The sequence below is a fragment of the Lutra lutra genome, chromosome 5 (genome assembly GCF_902655055.1).
Source record: "Lutra lutra chromosome 5, mLutLut1.2, whole genome shotgun sequence".
NCBI classification, from domain to species: Eukaryota; Metazoa; Chordata; class Mammalia; order Carnivora; family Mustelidae; genus Lutra; species Lutra lutra.
Window position 1 is genome coordinate 44,943,661 of NC_062282.1, and position 18,040 is coordinate 44,961,700.

Consider the following 18,040-nt stretch of genomic DNA (forward strand, 5'->3'; position numbering starts at 1 on the left):
TGGGGGGGATGGATATCAAGTATACTTTCCCATAAATCTCAGGGAAAGGTTTCATTTCTCATTGGCCTGTACTGATCTCACAACCATCCTCAAACTTATTACTATTTTCAGGGAAATGCAGGGCATTAGTCACATGATAGGCAGGCCCAGTCACATGATAGTCTTGTTGACCTATTGATATTCCTTGAGTACTTCCTTTGTTTTTATCATGCATGAATGCCTTTCTTTGGCTCCAGAAATACTTATAAAACTGTATATTCTATCTGCTTGGAAACTCACTGTAGCAGGTAAGATAGAAAAGTCATGGTGATAGTGATGGCAGAGTCTGTAAATGGGTTACTTATAAAGATAGTGCTAAATAAGTATTCCTTTATTGGTGACTTTCTCTGCCCAAATTATCATAGGGACCACACAAAATTACAGTTTAAAGGAAGAAATATGGCCTATACTCAAGAGACAACATGGTAGTGTTTTCAAACATGACTATAATTAAAATAATATCATTAATGTGTATTATGTGCTAGGTATTGTGCTGAGGGCATTACTAACATTTTGCATTTAAAACTACACAACAATGTCTTCATTTATAGATGGTGAAGAGAAACTTGAAACTCATCGTTTTCTCAAGTATTTCAGCAAGTATACGACTATCAAATTTGAATCCATTGTGTTAAGAAATGAGAATACAAGAGTGCACAAAACCCAGCAAGGTATTGCTCTCATAAAGTGATTCAGCCATAGTACAGGAGATAGATAGTATTCAAATAATTTTTTATATAAACATCAAATTACACAGTGGATGGTTTACAGTGAAGCAGCACAGGATGCTAAGAGAATATAGAGCAGGGCATTTCTGGGATCTCAAGAAAAATTCTTCTGGAGAATTTATGCTTGAACTTGGACTCTAGGGATGGGCCTAAGGTTAGCAAGATGGAGAAAGGAGAGATATTCTACACAGAGGACACTATGTAGTCAAATGCTCCAAAGGGCAAGGAAAAATGGTATGTTTAAAGATATGAAATAAGGCCACAGTGACCAGGGCATTGAGAAATACTGTAACCTTTGGATAAGCTGATACAGAATATTAAACTGTGACTATAATGTCCAACCTTGCAGGGCTTTTGTAGTCTATAGTATATGTTTTGATTTTAAAGTAACCCAAAATAATTGCAGGGTTTTGAGCATAGGAGTGACTTGATTAGACTGCATTGCAAAGCAAGAAAGAAGCTAGGAGGTATACAACTAGGAATATATTGTATACTCCAAGAGACATTGCTGTGATATCAACAAGAGAAGTGAAGAAACTGACCAATGCAGGAGATTATCAGAGGGTAGAATAATAATTACTTCATCATGACAAGTTTTGGATTAGATGAGGGAAGGTGAGGTGAGAGAGAAAGAAGTCAAGATGAAGCCCAAGTGCATGCAGTTATCTTCGTATGAACCAAAGTTACTAACAGGAAGACAGAAAAGTAGGGCGAATACTTCAATAGGGGAATTAGGGGATGTAAATTGGATGGGAGGAGAGGCAACTGTATAATCAAAAGGAAAGAGGTAAGCCCATGTGGGTGGCTCTGGTGGGCAGAAAATTGGCAGGAGCCATTCAATAAAGATAAATAGAAGAAAATAAGACAGGAAAATAGGATGGGAACAGATCAAGCAGAGTGTTAGGAACAGGCTAAAGTATTTACAAAGGATCCAGTGGCAAGGGAGAACCACCACAATTTTCAGACAAGAGGAATGGCATAACCATGTAAGCATGTCAGGAAGATTTGTAGCCACTTGTTAAAGAACAGAGAGGCATAGTGAAGAGAACAGAGGAGATTGAAAGGGTTAAGGGGGCAGTAAGGAGGCTGATGCCATACGTTCAAAAAAGGATAATGGAGATAGGGCCAAAAATCAGAAACAAATTCTGAGGTAATGTGAGTATGCCAACATGCTAGATTCAATGAGGTTTATGAAAGATTAATAGGTTATCCTCTACTTCAGGGAATTTGCAGTTTAGGGAGGAGTAAGATTTTTTCCCCATTTCTTTAAGCCCAAATAGTAATATAAGATAGGAAAAATCTACAGAATTTTAGAGGACAGGGATCTAGGAAAGGATCTGGGAAGGGATCTGTGAAGGGACCCAGGAAGACCTCTTGGAAGAATTTAGAATGTGGTTTTAAGTTCAGTAGACAGAAGGGAAAAGCATTGTCAGTGGTCACAATCTCAAATGCCCATGTCTCCAGAAGAATCTGAAGTCTGCCTAAAATTCCATTATAACATGTCAGATTCCTTGGTGTGATTTTGCAGCCCCTCCCAACTAAGCACACTCTGCAAATTACTCTAAGGAGACGTACAGCCCCTTTCTGGAGACGTTAATGAAGATGGTAATGAGAATGGGATGAACTATAACCTCAGAAAGCCCTCCAATAGACACCTTGAACTCTCTGCAGCCTCTCATGCCACTCACTGCCACCCTTTGTCAATTTTGCCATTATATTCTCTGACAGTTTTCAATCCTGAAGACAGTGTTCATATCCAGGCCAATTTACAATTAATCTTGCAGATGGGTTCTCATCAAACTCCATCACACAATTTCCTGAGATGCCAACATATAACGCACAATGCATTTCTTTCATGTACTGTAATTATAATTCTACCAGAAAACCAGTCAAGGATTTATAACATTTTTATCTTCGTAACTCTAAGTAGCATATCCATTTATATTCTCAGCTCTGGGGCTGATGGCTTTGCTAGGAAATGGAAGTTATAAATACCAGTGGTTTTTCTAGAATCATGGGACAATGTAATTCACAGTAGGAAATGAACTAAGAGGTCATCTGATAATAACTCTAATATTTGTGCAATCTTATTACAATTTCCAACCATTCTTCTCATTTGGCCCATGAGATGCACTGGGCAGCTACCCATTCTGTAGCTGAAGAATCTGTGTTTTAGAGAAGCATTAGGACTTGCTCCAGATGACACTGTTTGGCACCCTGATCTTAGAACCTAGGTTTTCTGATTCTTAGATTACTATTCTTTGTACTTTAGTGCATTGGTCTCTAAATACACTCAGAGGGTTGACAAAGTCAAATTACATCAGAGGGTTGGAAAACAAAAACATCTGAAGTCTTATTAAATTTAGGAGTGAAGAAGCTACAGCCAACAAGAAGAATGCATGCCCAGTCTAAAGGCAATTACATAAAACATAATCCAAAACACTGGTCTGGGAAGACATACTACAAGTGTAGACTGAGTTTGGCCCCTGGAGTGCCAACTTATGACCCTTACTTTAACATCTGAAAAAAAAACAACAACACAGTCACCCCAGTTCCCAGTCCCCCAACCCCCAGATTTTTAATATGTATTATCTTTGTGAGAATGTTTGATATTTTCTTTCCCTTATATCCTTGTCACGTACTCAAATCCTCAAGTTTTTATATGTACTTCTTTATATGTATCTTTGAGGTTTATGTCAGGAAGCAAGTTAGGCATATGGTTATCCTGATCATTAGGACATGTATGTATAAAATAAGAGGAACAGTTAGAGTTAATATAGGTGTTCAGAGAAAAGTGCTTTCCCTGGGGACTGAGGTGATTATTAAGAGCTTCCTGGAAAATATAGTTCTTCAGCTGATCCGTAAAGAATGGGTAGTCCTGATCAACAAGACAGCCTGGTATTGGCACTAAAACAGACACATAGACCAATAGAACAGAATAAAGGCTCCAGAAATGGATTCTCAATTCTGTAGTCAACTAATCCTTGACAAAGCAGGAAAAAAATATCCAATGGAAAAAAGACAGTCTTTTCAATAAGTGGTGCTGGAAAATTGGACAGCTATGCATAGAAGAATGAAACTGGACCATTCCCTTACACCATACACAAAGATAAACTCAGAATGGATGAAAGACCTCAATATGAGACAGGAATCCATCAAAATCCTAGAGGAGGACATAAGCAGTAATGTCTTTGACATCTGCCACAGTAACACCTTTCAAGACACATCTCCAAAGGCAAGTGAAACAAAAGTGAAAATGAACTTTTGGGACTCCATCAAGATAAAAAGCTTCTGCACAGCACAGGAAACAGTCAACAAAACTAAGAAGCAGCCCACAGAATGGGAGAAGATATTTGCAAATGACATTACACATAAAGGGCTTATATCCAAGATCTATAAACTACTTCCCAAACCCAACACTCAAAAAACAAATAACCCAGTCAAAAAATGGGCAGGAGACATGAACAGACACATGAAAAAATGAAACACAGGGCTTGATAATGAAAAAATGCTCAACATCATTAGCCATCAGGGAAATACAAATCAAAACCATAATGAGCTACCACCTTATACCGGTTAGAATGGCAATAATTTACAAAACAGGAAACAATAAATGTTAGTGAAGATGTGGAGACAGGGGAACCCTCTTACACTGTTGGTGGGAATGGAAGCTGGTACAGCCACTCTGGAAAACAGTATGGAAGTTCCTCAAGATGTTAAGAATAGAGCTATCCTCTGACCCACCAATTGTAGTACAAGGCACTTATCCCAAAGATACATAGTGAAAAGAAGGGGCACGTGCAGCCCAATGTTCATAGCAGCAATGTCCACAATAGTCAAACTGTGGAAGGAGCCAAGATGTCCTTCAACAGATGAATGGATAAAGAAGATGTGGTCCATATATACAATGGAATATTATTCAGCCATCAGAAATGATGAATAACCATCATTTGCATCCACGTGGATGGAACCAGAGGGGATTATGCTAAGTGTAGTAAGTGAAGCAGAGAAAGAAAATTATCATATGGTTTCATTCATATGTGAAAAATAAGCAATAACATGGAGGACCATAGGAAGGGAGGGAATTCCAAAGGGTGAGAACTTAGAGAGGGAGATGAATGATGAGAGACTATGGACCCAGGAGACAAACTGAGGGTTTCAGAGGGGAAGGGGTAGAGGAGGGAATAACAGGGTGATGGGTATTAAGGAGGGCATGTGCTGAGTACTGAGTATTATACATAACTAATGAATAACTGAACACTACATCAAAAACTAATGATGTACTATACAGTGGCTAACTAAACATGAAAAAAAAATGGGCAGCCCTTTGGTGATGATATTCAATTAGTGGTCTCCAAACTGAGGGGCCAAGACAAGACTCTGAAAAAGAATGAAAATATAGTATCTTTTATTAATTTTTTCTATTTTTATGTGTTTAAAATTTTGTTTATTCTTAACATGTGCAGAGCATATTTGTAGACAAATATGCATATATAGTTTATAAACAAGAAATATTCACAAATTTGAATAAATTCTCAAAAATATTTTCTAAAGGATGATGAGACCAAACGCTTTAGTGTTGAATAGACCATGATGATATGATTACCATTTTTTGAGTGGTTATTATGAAGCAAGTGCTTTGTTTTCAGTTTCACCCATTTTTGCTCCTATCTTTATTTCCCTCTTTCTTCTTGATTTGGCTTTATTTTGCTGTTCATTTTCTAGGATCTTGAGGTGGGAGCTTAGATTATTGATACGAGAGTTTTCCTTTCTTCTATGTATTCAGTGCCTGAACAGTTCCTCTTTACCCTACATTAGCTATGCCTAACACATTTTGATATATTTTATTTTCATTTATCTCTATTTTTTTAAATTTCTCTTGAGACTTTCTCTTTGACCCATGAATTATTTAGATATAAAATATTTAGATACATGCTATTTAGTACCCAAGTGTTTGAAGATGATATTCTTATCTTTTGATTAATAATTTCTAGCTTGATTTCACTGAGATTCTTTCAATTCATTTAAATTTACTGGTTTGTTTTGTGGCCCAATATATGTTCTCTCTTGGTATACGTTCTGTGGGCATTTGAAAAGAGTTTGTATTCTATTTTTGTTGGGTAGAGTATTCAATAAATGTCAATTAGATCATGCTGACTGATGGTGTTGGATCCTTCTGTATCCTTACTGATTTTCTGTCTAGCTGTTTTATCAGTTGCTGAAAGAGAGATGTTAAAGTCTTCAAGTATAATTATGGATCTATTTTTCTTTTCAGTTCTGATTTTGCTTCATGTACTTTTCAGCTTTGCTGTTCAGTGCATATATATTTGGATTGTTGTATCTTCTTGATGTGTTGACCTTGTTATTGTGCTTAACCTCCCTTTCTATCTCTGGTAATTTTCTCTGTGATAAAATCTAAAATTTATTAGATATTAATATAGTAACTACTCTCGCTTTATTTAAATAATATTTCTTTTTCACTCTTTTACTATCAAATTGTCTGCATTAAAGTGCTTTTTTTTGTAGACAACATACTGAGGGGTCATGTTTTCTAATCTACTCTGTCAATCTCTGTCTTTTAATTGGTGTGTTTACATCATTTCATTTAATGTTGCTATTGATGTAACAGGGCTAAAGTTTACTATTTTTTGCTTTATCATTGGTTTCTCTTTTTCCTATTTTTCTGTGGGTTACTTGAATATTTTTAGAATTCCAGTTTGATTTATCACTAGTGTTTTTTAGTATATTTCTTTGTGTAGTTTCAGTGGTTACTATGGGTATTTTATATAAATAATTTAATAGTCTACTCGTATCATCATTTAACTCAGCTAAATGAAAATCTTGCTTCTTTTTATGTCCTTTTTCCTCCTCTATGTACGTCTTAGTTATCTAGAGCTTCCATAATGAAATACCTTAGATGGGTGGCTTAAACAATAGAAACATATTTCTCACAGTTACTGAGGCTGGCAATCTGAGATTAGGGTGCCAGCATGGTCTTGTTCTGGTAAGGACTATCTTGCTGGCTTGCAGAAGGCCACCTTCATAATGTGTTTTCACATAGCAGAGAGAACAAAAGAGAAGGGTGAGGAGAAGTGGGAGAGGGACGAGAAGAGATGAAGAGAGAAAGAAAGAAGATGAAATAAAGTGAAGTCAGAGAAAGGAGGGAGACAGAGAGAGCAAGAACACATACTGGTCTTTTCTTATAAGGGCACTAATTTCACCTTGAGGGCCCCATCCTGATGACTTCATTTAAACTAACTATCTCTCAAAGGCCTATCTCTAAATACCATCACATTCGGAGAGGGCTTCAACATATGAATGGGGTGGATAGCACAATTCAATCCATAGCAATTTTTAATATAATTGCCTTAAATATTTATCTAATACATTTAGAACCATATCAGACACTATTATAATTTTTGTTTCATCTGTCAAACAACATAGAAAGCTCAAGAAGAGGAAAACAATCTTTGTTTTTATCCATATTTTTAGCTTACCTTGTTCTTCCTTCCTTTCTGATATTCTAAGAGTCCTTCTTTTATCATTGCCTTTCTGTTTAAAGAAATTTATTTTGCTTTATTTTAGGGTAAGTTTTCGGGTAATAAATTCTATTTTATCTCATCTGAAAATATCTTGATTTTCTCTTTTGTTTCTTATAAAAGATGGTATTTTTACCATTTTTTATAAGTTATAAGATATAAATTTTGATATAGAATTTTGGGTTTATTTTTCCTTCAGTATTTGAAAATATGATGTTAATTCATTCATAATCATTCATAGATTATGGTGAGAAATCAGCTGTCCTTGGAGGGTTTTCCCCTCTACAGGTAAGTCATTTTTCTTTTTCTTTGCTTACTTTCCCTCATTATTTTTAATTTATCTCTAGTTTTCAGAAATTTAACTATAGTGGGTCTTAGTCTGGATTTCTTTAGATTGATGCTTTTGGGGGTTCATTAAACTCCTTGAATCTGTATACTTAGGTTTTGTGCCAAATTTGCAAAGTTTTGAATTACTTTGTCATCTATTCTTTTCCCCCCAACACTTCTTTCAGGAATTCAATGATAGGAATACTATATCTTTTCTTATATTCTCACATTCCTTAGGCTTTTTTTTCTTTTTTAGTTTACTTTTTCTCTGTGGTTCTGATTCTGTAATTTCTATTGCTTTAGCATCAAGTGCACAGATTCCTTCCTCTATCTCCTTTATTTGCTGTTAATTCCATCCACTGAGTTTTGTTTTGATTACTATATTTTATATTAAAGTTTCTATATGGTCCTACTCAACATTTTCATTTTCTTGTCGAGACTTTCTTCTTATTTGTTTCAAGGATGTTCATAATTGTTGAAGCATTTCTCGGATAGATGCTCTTAAATTAATGTCAGATGATTCTAACATTTCTGTCATCTTGGTGGCATCATCTATTGTTGCCTTTTATGATTCAGTTTTAGGTCTTCCTGGTTCTTGGTATGATGAGGGATTTTCATTTGAAACCTGAATATTATGAGTATCATGTTCTGAGACACCAGATCCGGGATGACTACTGTGCCAGAAAAAGTATGCACATATCATAATAGTAGGACAGGTGCTGAATTGTGGTTTCCTTTACAGATGTCAATTGTCTGATGTGAAACTCAATGACTTTTCTCTAGGAACACACCTCTTAATGCTACTCAATGATACTGATTTTTCCCCCAAATCTCAATTTCCTTTTACTTCCATATTCCTTGTTTTTTTTTAATACTATAATTTTATTGCATTTTGGCATTAAATGACAATTTTCAACAGAGTATAAAACTACTACAAGTTTAGGGCAGATAAAAACATGGACTTGTTAGAGGAAACCAAATATTTTCTTTAAGAAAATGCATGGCAGAATCCATGATTGGCAACCATAGATGGCCCAAATGTCATATTTTTCTGTTCTGCTCTTTTGGTCTTTGCAAGCCTATCAGATGTTGCTGCCACGAAACATTCAATAACAGTAGGCAGTTGCTACCTCAAGAAAGGTGGCATGATAGCATACTTTAAGAACTCCTAGTGGTCTCTCCTTGCTTGGCTGACATAGGATGCTGGCCTCACACAAACTGCTGATCTTACTGTGAATCCAGAGGTCCTAGCACAAATAGGGAAAAGAGCAAAAATCTCCCTGTTAGAACCAGAACTGATCTTCAGAGCTGCATATTCCCTAGAGTTATAACTGCAAATACCTCTATACCCTCAGAATCTGTCCCACTGACCTTGAATTACATTATTTTCATTTTAATACACTGAAGTTTTAAAAGGCTGTGAAACCCTTAAAAAAAATAATTTATCACACGGCTGAGTCTATGCCCCCAAGGAACTAACATGGAAATACAATCCAGAGTCAAAATTAATTTTAAATATTATAAATTTTGTATGTTTTTCAAGAGACCCTAAAGAAGACTCAGCTCCTATGACCCTACACATATGACTTTTTCCTTCTTCCAAGCCTCTTATATGCAATGTTATATCAATGCTCTTAGAGTACGTGTGACTTTTCCTTTTATTTTTTCCTTGTATATCATTTCAGTGAACCTAGAATTTTATTTTACCTCCTCTCTTTATCCTTTTTAGTTTTATCTTTATCAGATTATTCACTTAATTCTATACTACAAAACTTTGAAAATCAGTCTGGAAAGGCAGAATATTTTTCCAGAGAGGAGTAGAGTAAATGGAGAGAGACAGTGAACACACACTTTTGGATTCCATCATAGCTGTCAATGCTTTCAGAGAATTGCCTATTTCTATAGAGTTAGCTCTTGAAAGTATTATATCTAATAAAAAAAAATCAATATTATGTTATCTGCTAGCAGCTCAGAGTTCATTAGACACTTATTAAAAGAATTTCTTAATGCCTTATTTTGCTGTGTAGGCATGGGCGATGCAAGTGTTACTTTGTATGCAAGATCCAGAGGGCACAAACCACACAATTAAAGCTAGGTAATATGACCCAGCTCCAAATATTCTGGAATAAGTATTTGAATTAAAAATCATCTCTGAGATTATCAAGCCTGTGTTTCTCAACCTGGAGTGGATGTATCCTGGTGGTGCACCACAGGATATACAAAGCTACAAGGAAACAGCACACATAATTCTGGAAAAGAAATTATATTCAATAATGAAATTTTAGAGTAAAACTTGCACAGATTTTCAATATGTTTCAATAAAGCAATCAATTGGAGGCTAGTTTTCAGATATATTTGACACTTCAAAGACATTGAGATTTTCCACTGCACTGCTTCAAGACTATGAACCCTCATGTGACTGGAATATATACTCACTTTCTTTTCATTTAGGGCAGTTGTTGCCAAACCTGCAAGCATAGTACACTAACCTGAAATGCTGTTTACATGATAGCGTTCTGGTGCACATGAATCCTAGCTCCCACATCAAACACATTGGTATCGGAATCTCTGGACAACCTGGGCATCTGGATTTTGTTTTTGTTGTTACTTCTTTTCTTTTTAAATTAAAACTCCTTGGTAACTCCCATATAAAACTGGCATTGAGAACCATTTATCTGAGAGATACCTGAGCAGAACCGTAAGAAAAGTGCTGCATAGCATATTCTTTTCATTTTGTACCTAAGGCAGCTGAGGCTCAGAAATGAAAAGGAACTCACTCAGGTCACGTAGCATATTAGTGTCAGAGCTGAAACTAGAATGGAGATCTTAGGATATCTGTGCAGTGTTTTTCTATTATGTTTACCTCAACATTTATAATAGGCTGCTGTCAGTTTTACAAACATTAGCTATCTGATGGTGATTTAGGAAAAGAACAATCTAAACCACCAAAGAAAGTACTTTTCTTTTTTTTTTTTAAGATTTTATTTGTTTATTTGACAGAAAGAGAGAGAAATCACAAGTAGGCAGAGAGGCAGGCAGAAAGAGAGGAGGAAGCAGGCTCCCCACTGAGCAGAGAGCCCGATGGGGGGCTCAATCCCAGGACCCTGGGACCATGACCTGAGCCGAAGCAGAGGCTTTAACCCACTGAGCCACCCAGGCGCCCCAAAGTATTTTTCTATATAGAAAATTAACAAACTGGTTTGTCTGGGCTGATCCACACAAATTTACATGGAAATAGCCTGAGCTTAAAGAGCTAGGAAATTTCCCTATTTCCAAGTATTTATGTTTATTGTTTTTAACTCAATAAATACACATTCAGGCATAGCCCAGTGCTGGGCATTCTAAGGAAATCAAAGAGGTTCACAACTTCTCAAGGTGCTTTCTAGTAGTCCAGGGGAAATATGAGACCTGCCCACAATCACTACCACTTAAGGTAAGGTGGAATGAGACATGTAATTCAGACATCAACACAGATGCTGGGGAATCAACAGAGGAGGAATGATGCTCTAGGCTGCGTGGGAAGCAATAATGTTTCATAGGAAAGGGAGCTTTGAGGTTTGCTTAGAAGACTGAGGAGCATGTGATTTGAGTGAAAGGAGAGTGTCTTCACCACCTATGGTAGCCCAAGAAAATGTGCAGGACACACAATGGAGCTACACTTCACAGGTTTGGATCTGCATCAGAGATCATGAAAAAAGTCACATAGAACAAAAGTACTCTCTTATAAAAATTCTTGAAGTCAACCCTAGAGTAGAATATATATTAGAGTATGTAACCAACCTCATACAATAATTTTGTTGTGTAAAGACAGAACTCTGAGCAAATGTAAAGAACAAAAAAGGGGAAATCTCTATGACTTCCTGGACATACAGATGAATCTATCTTTAAGGTAACTATCAGATTCTTAGCAGTGAAGGGAAAGAAAAATTCTTCTCTACCATCAAATTCTTCCAGCTAGACTAAGAATTAAATTTACATGAGACAGATTGACAGGAGGAAAAAAAAAAAACATTTTGTTATGTGCACACTGAGGCCCAGTTACTAAACTGACACCTAAAGAAATGACTAAGACAGGTAGTTCTTATACTTTTTAGACATAGACAATAAATCTGTAAGGAACTGTCAGGACAAAGAAAACTTAGCTTTCATTAGTAAGGAATTCTCAACAGAATTTGGGCTGGGGTGGTCAATTAGTAAAAAGTAATAAGGGTGGTTTATAAAGACATCTGGGCTTTAAATGTCCCATTTCTGATGAAGATATTGCTTTACCTCCTGGTACAGGGAGGGTACCCTTCACATGGGAGACTTATTTCCTGCTTTCAGGGGGTCAGATAGAGGCTGAGTGCCCTTCTTGCATAAGCTATCCTCAAGTAAATTTTATTTAAAATAATCAATATGCCAAAGTGGCAAATTTTAGAGCAGCCTGCTCTTGGCCTCTAGAGTGGCAAATTCAAAAAGGTCCTTGTCTACCTGAAGGATTTATAACTATGGCACATATTACAGCTGCATTTTCGGCGTAGAAGAGTCACACTTTGCTCAAGAAGATCCAGTTTAAAGTTTTCCCGTGAAATAAATATGTAGATGCTCTGAGTTTACTATAAAGGATGAATAATGAGGGTCCAGATCCTAGGATGTATGAAGCATCGATGAACATTCAACAACGATATGCTTCATAACCTATGCCAAAGAATAAATACAGGATATCAGAAAAAGAAATCATGGCCCCAATATCAACCCAGCTATTTCAGGAGGCGAGATTCATGATCATTTTCAAAAATGGGCTTCAATGTGGGGTTGAATAAGTTCCCACTATTAACCAAATTGACCTGCTGTATTTTTCTTCTTGAAATCAGGAAGGTGGCTTCAGCCGAGCAAAAATGAGGTTCATTGCTGGTGTTAGGAATGAGATCCCTGGCAAAAGAAAACAGAATCAGTTCAAGTAACATTGTTTTTATGTAGGAATGTTTACCAATATCAATGAAAGCTGCAGAAGGGAGCACCTGTCTCATAAAATCCAGCAGACCAGAACACAGGCCAAAGTTACTTTAAGACTTGTAGACCTGTCTTGCTTCTCACTTACTTTTCTCCTGATCTATTTTAGTCTCCTCCAAACTTATACCCTGGGATTCACTCTTTTTTTTTTTTTTTCTTTTTTCTTTTTTGGTCTTTTCGTCTCAAGGAACATGAGAGGCTGCACTAGGGTGGGGATGAAGGTGTCATTACTGTCGTGTTTGCTGTTATTTTTGGAACTCATTGCAGTTGGTACAAGCTTATACCCATATGAGACTCATCATGAATTTGGCTTACTTTTAACTTTTACCACTTACTTATATAATCATATTAACAGTTAAGTAGTAATGAATATCTGAAAAGGTTATAAAGAATACAATCCCATTTACAAATACCATCAAAAACAATAAAATACTTGGGAATAAATTTAACCAACGAGATGAAAAATCTCTTCACTGAAGATACTTGATGAAAGAAATTAAAGACACAAATAAGTGGAAAGGTAACTTGTGCTCGTGGATTACAAGAATTATTGTTAATATGTCCATACTACCCCAAGTCATCTATGGATTCCATGCAACCCCTATAAAGAGTCTAACGATACTTTTTATAGAAGGAGAAAAGAATTCTAAAATTTATATGAAACACAAAAGACCCTAAATAGTCAAAACAATCCTGAGAAAGAAGAACAAAGCAAGAGGCATCATCTTCCCCAACTTAAGCTATATTATAAAGCTATGGTAACCAAGACAGTATGGTGCTGGCATTAAAACACATATAGACCAATTGAAATAAGAGCCCAGAAATAAACTCATGCCTATATAGTCAATTAATATTTGATAAAGGAGCCAAGCATACTTGGTGAAGAAAAGATAGTCTCTACAATAAACGGTTCTGGGAAAATTAAGTATGTACATCTGAAATAACAAAACTAGGGGCACCTGGGTGGCTCAGTGGGTTAAGCCTCTGCCTTCAGCTCAGGTCATGATCTCAGGGTCCTGGGATCGAGCCCCGCATCAGGCTCTCTGCTCAGCGGGGAGCCTTCTTCCCCCTCTCTCTGTGCCTGCCTCTCTGCCTACCTGTGATCTCTCTCTATCTCTGACATTCCTAGTAGAAAAAAAGAGTAGGAAAAAAAGCTGCCTGACATGGGTCTTTCCAGTTATTTTTTGGCTATGACATCTAATGCACAGGCAACAGAATAAAAAGTAAATAGGGGCATCAAATGAAAAAACTTTTGGATGGCAAAATAAATGATAAGCAAAATGAAATGCCAACCTATGGAATGGGAAAAAGAAAGTTTGCAAATGATGTATTTGATAAAGGGTTAATATCCAAAGTATATAAGGAACACATATAATGCAACAGCAAAAAAATAAACAATCTAATTTAACAAATTGGCAGAGGACTTGAGTAGCCATTTTCTAAAATAGATACACAAATGGCTAACATCTACATGAAAAAATGTTCAACATCACTAGTCATCAGGGAAATGAAAATCAAAACCACAGTGAACCATCACCTCACACATGTGAGCATGGCTATTGTAGGAAAGACAAGAGATAGCAAATGCTGGTGAGGAGAAAAGGGAACCTTGTGCACTGTGGAAGGGATTGTAAGTTGGTAACGGCCACTCTTAAAAACAGTATGAAGGCTCCTCAAAAAATTAAGCATAGAACATGAAACCAAGCAAATCCACTTTGGGGAATATGTCTAAAGGAAACAAAAACACTGTTGAAGAGATATCTATACCTGTTTATAGAAGCGATACTTATAATAACCGAGACATGGAAACAACCTTAGTGTCTTTCCACAGATGAATGCATGAAGAAATTGTGGTATGTATACACAGAAGAGTATTATTTGGTAATAAAAAGAAGTAAATGTTGCCATTTGTGACAACATGGATGGATCTTGAAGGTATTATGATAAGTGAAATATTCAGACAAAGAAAGACAAATATGTATGATACTACTTATATGTAGAATATTAAAAAAAAAAACTGCATCAGAGATTGTAATTGTGAGTTGTGAATACCAGAGTCAGGGAATGAGTGGTGGGGGAGAGGAAATAAAGGAAGGTGCTCAAAGGACACTCACAGCCAGTTTAAGGTAAGTAAGTACTAGGAATGATATATACAACATGATGACTACAGTGAACATGGCTATATGGTATATATGAAAATTTTTAGAGTAAATCCTAAGAATTCTCATAATAAGAAAAAAAACACATTTTCTCTCTCTTTCTCTCTCTCTTTTTTCTTTTTGGCCTGTATCTATATGAGATGATGGATATTAACTAAACTTCGTGGTAATCATTTCACACTATGTGAGTCAAATCATTGTGCTGTACATCTTAGATTTCTACAGTAATGTATGTCAATTATATCTCAGTAAAACTGGGGAGAAAACAAGTACATGAAGGTTCATGGGAGCAAACCATCTGAGCCAATTGTGAAAAAATGGTAAGCAGTAGGAAAGAACAGAGAGAAGAGAGAGAACTAGTCTTTTTTTTTTTTTAAGATTTTATTTATTTATTTGACAGAGAGAAATCACAAGTAAGCAGAGAGGCAGGCAGAGAGAGAGGAGGAAGCAGGCTCCCTGCTGAGCAGAAAGCCCGATGTGGGGCTCGAACCCAGGACCTGGGATCATGACCCGAGCCGAAGGCAGCGGCTTAACCCACTGAGCCACCCAGGTGCCCCGAGAGAACTAGTCTTGAAGTAATCAGGAAACCTACATTTTCCCTGACCTTCATTTCCCTTGACTGCTTCCATTAAAAGCTTAAAACAAAACAAAACAAAACACCTCCATGTCAGGTAATGTACAAACTCCCTGGATACTTGGCCTTTAACCCTTCAAAGATCAGGAAGCTGTGGAACCACAGCATGGTTTAAGAAACACAGATACTTCTTTGAGAAGATTTGTTATCCTTGGCTAACTTCTTCAGAAACAACGAGTAGAGAGATGAAAAATGGAGAACTGTTTTTTTGTTTGTTTGTTTTTTTTTTGTTGTTGTTGTTGTTGTTTTTTAAGTAAGCTTCATGGAGACTACTGAGGGGGGGGGGAAATGCATGAGAACTGAAATGAGTAGGAGTAGGAAAAATTTGTAGAGACAGAGAGATTCTGAAGTAACAGGTCAAATGTCCCTCCTCATCTACCACAGAGGCCAACATAAGGGTTTGTTCCAAGCATGCTATGGGAACTGCTCCCCCACCACAGCACCTTTCCCCCTAACATGCTGAACCACTGATGGCAGGGGAAATAAGGGCCTTGTGATTCTCTGTATCAGTGCCTAAGTACCTAAGAAGTGAACTATACAAATTGAGAAGGGAGGAAGGAAAAGGAGGAAGGAAGGAAGGCAGGCAGGCAGGCAAGAAGAGAAGCAAGAAAATGAGTCAACTAAACACCTGCTTTGCAATCTTGTTATGAAAATAAAATTATTGTGAAAATGTTTTGTACAGTGCTTTATATACAGTTTGCTCATAGCAAATGTTTGCTGAATTTGAATGTGACCAATTCTTTAGAAATGCTCATCTGAAAGAGAAGAATGCTCTGGGCATTGTTTCTGGGCATCTGTAAAAATCTCTGCATGCTTGGAAACAATGTATTCCCTCCTCTTCAAGAGACATCCTGACCTTACTGAGGGGATAAAATGTGAAACCTCCATTTATTCCAGGGTCTCTAAACGAAAAAGATTCTGCTGCCCTCTATACCTTCCTAGGAACACAACGACTGTGTTAGCTTCTACAGGTATTTTCCCAGGCCATCTTCCAAAGCGCTCAACTATCTACCTGACTTACATCCTTTGGTTTTTTTTCAGTTACAATTACTCACTCTTTCCTGTTTTGAAAGGAATTTTTGAAACAATTTTATAAATGTTTATAAGTCTTTACATAACATGTAAATATGCTACTTTTTTTTTTTTTTTAAGGAGCTGCTAGCACTTACGTTCTGTTAAACTGTGAAATGCCTTATCTATCCTTTCCTACTCCCTGTACACCATCTCTCTGGAGTATGTGAATTACATTCACATCTATTACACAGAATGCCATGAGTATGACCTACACAAATGAAAAAACTACTGGTTTCTCAGAGATTTTATAACAAATAATTAAAAAAAAAAACCCACCAAACAAAAAACCTAAAAAGTTCTGCTTTCTGGACAGTGGGTGAGTGTAGAGAATCAGAAGAAGAGCCAGGTTGAAAAGGGGGACATTTTGGGTAACGAAGGAAGGTGGGGCAGTTGTGGACAAGTAATGGGTGACAATACACATCAGACACAATACTCTGTAGATTAACAATTGAGCATAGAATGGTGGGGCTTCTAAAGGAAAAAGGAAAAAGCATCATATGCAAAACTGTTCTGATATATGGAAGCACAGGAGGCTATCCTTTGAGATCCTAACAGATGCTGGCACCAGATTGTATATGTACATTTGACAAAATGGGGGCCAAGGAAGAGAAAGCAATTCCCCCACTACATTTTAGCAGAATACTAGCAGCTTAATCATATATTAACTGTAATTGTAACCTGGATTAGTTTGTGAAGTTCATTAAAACAGATAATGTATGGTCTACAGATTGGCATGTAATACACAGATTTCAATGTTCAAACTTCTTAATATTCCTTACAAGGCTCTTCTGATCCTGACCTTATCTGCCTCCTGTAACCTTTCCCTCACTGCTCTGCAATTTGAACTCTAGGCTCCAAAGGCTGAAATTCTTATAGGTCCTTACTGCCCGACTGTCATGGCTGTCTTTCCTATACTTGAATTTCTCTCTCTCTTTCCCTCTTCTTCAGAAAGCATTCTCTGAATTCACCTTTCCTCTTGTTCAGATGAAGTGCTTCTCCTGAGCTCCCTCTTTCATGGCACCTCCCACTATGACAAAAGTGCCTGTTTATTCCTCAGCCCCTTTCCTACAGGATCTTGAGCTCCTGGAGAACAAGGTCTGATGCATTCACCACAGGATGACTGGATTCTAGGTGTCCAGTATGTAAAAGCTAAATACAAAGGCTCTTCTGTTAGCATTGAGTGGTTACTAGAAGTTAAGTGAGTATGTGTAGAACATAGAAAAAAATGACTTTTCAGGATTCAAAATGGTACCTGGTTTACATTTAGCAGTAGGTTCACAGTGGTTTGATTACTTAATGAGCAATTATTTTTTTATTTTTTATTTTTTTGAGCAGCATATGCCAAGCACTATTCATTGGTACTTGGGATAATTCAGAGAACAAAAGGCAAAACTCCATGTCTTCATTACACATGCATTCTATTGTGTGTGTCTATATATATGGGGGAGGAGGGGAGAGTACATAATAAGTATAATAAATAAGTACACAGTATGTCAGAAACTGATAAGTATTGGGGATAAAAGAGAGATAATAAAGGATATTTAGGGA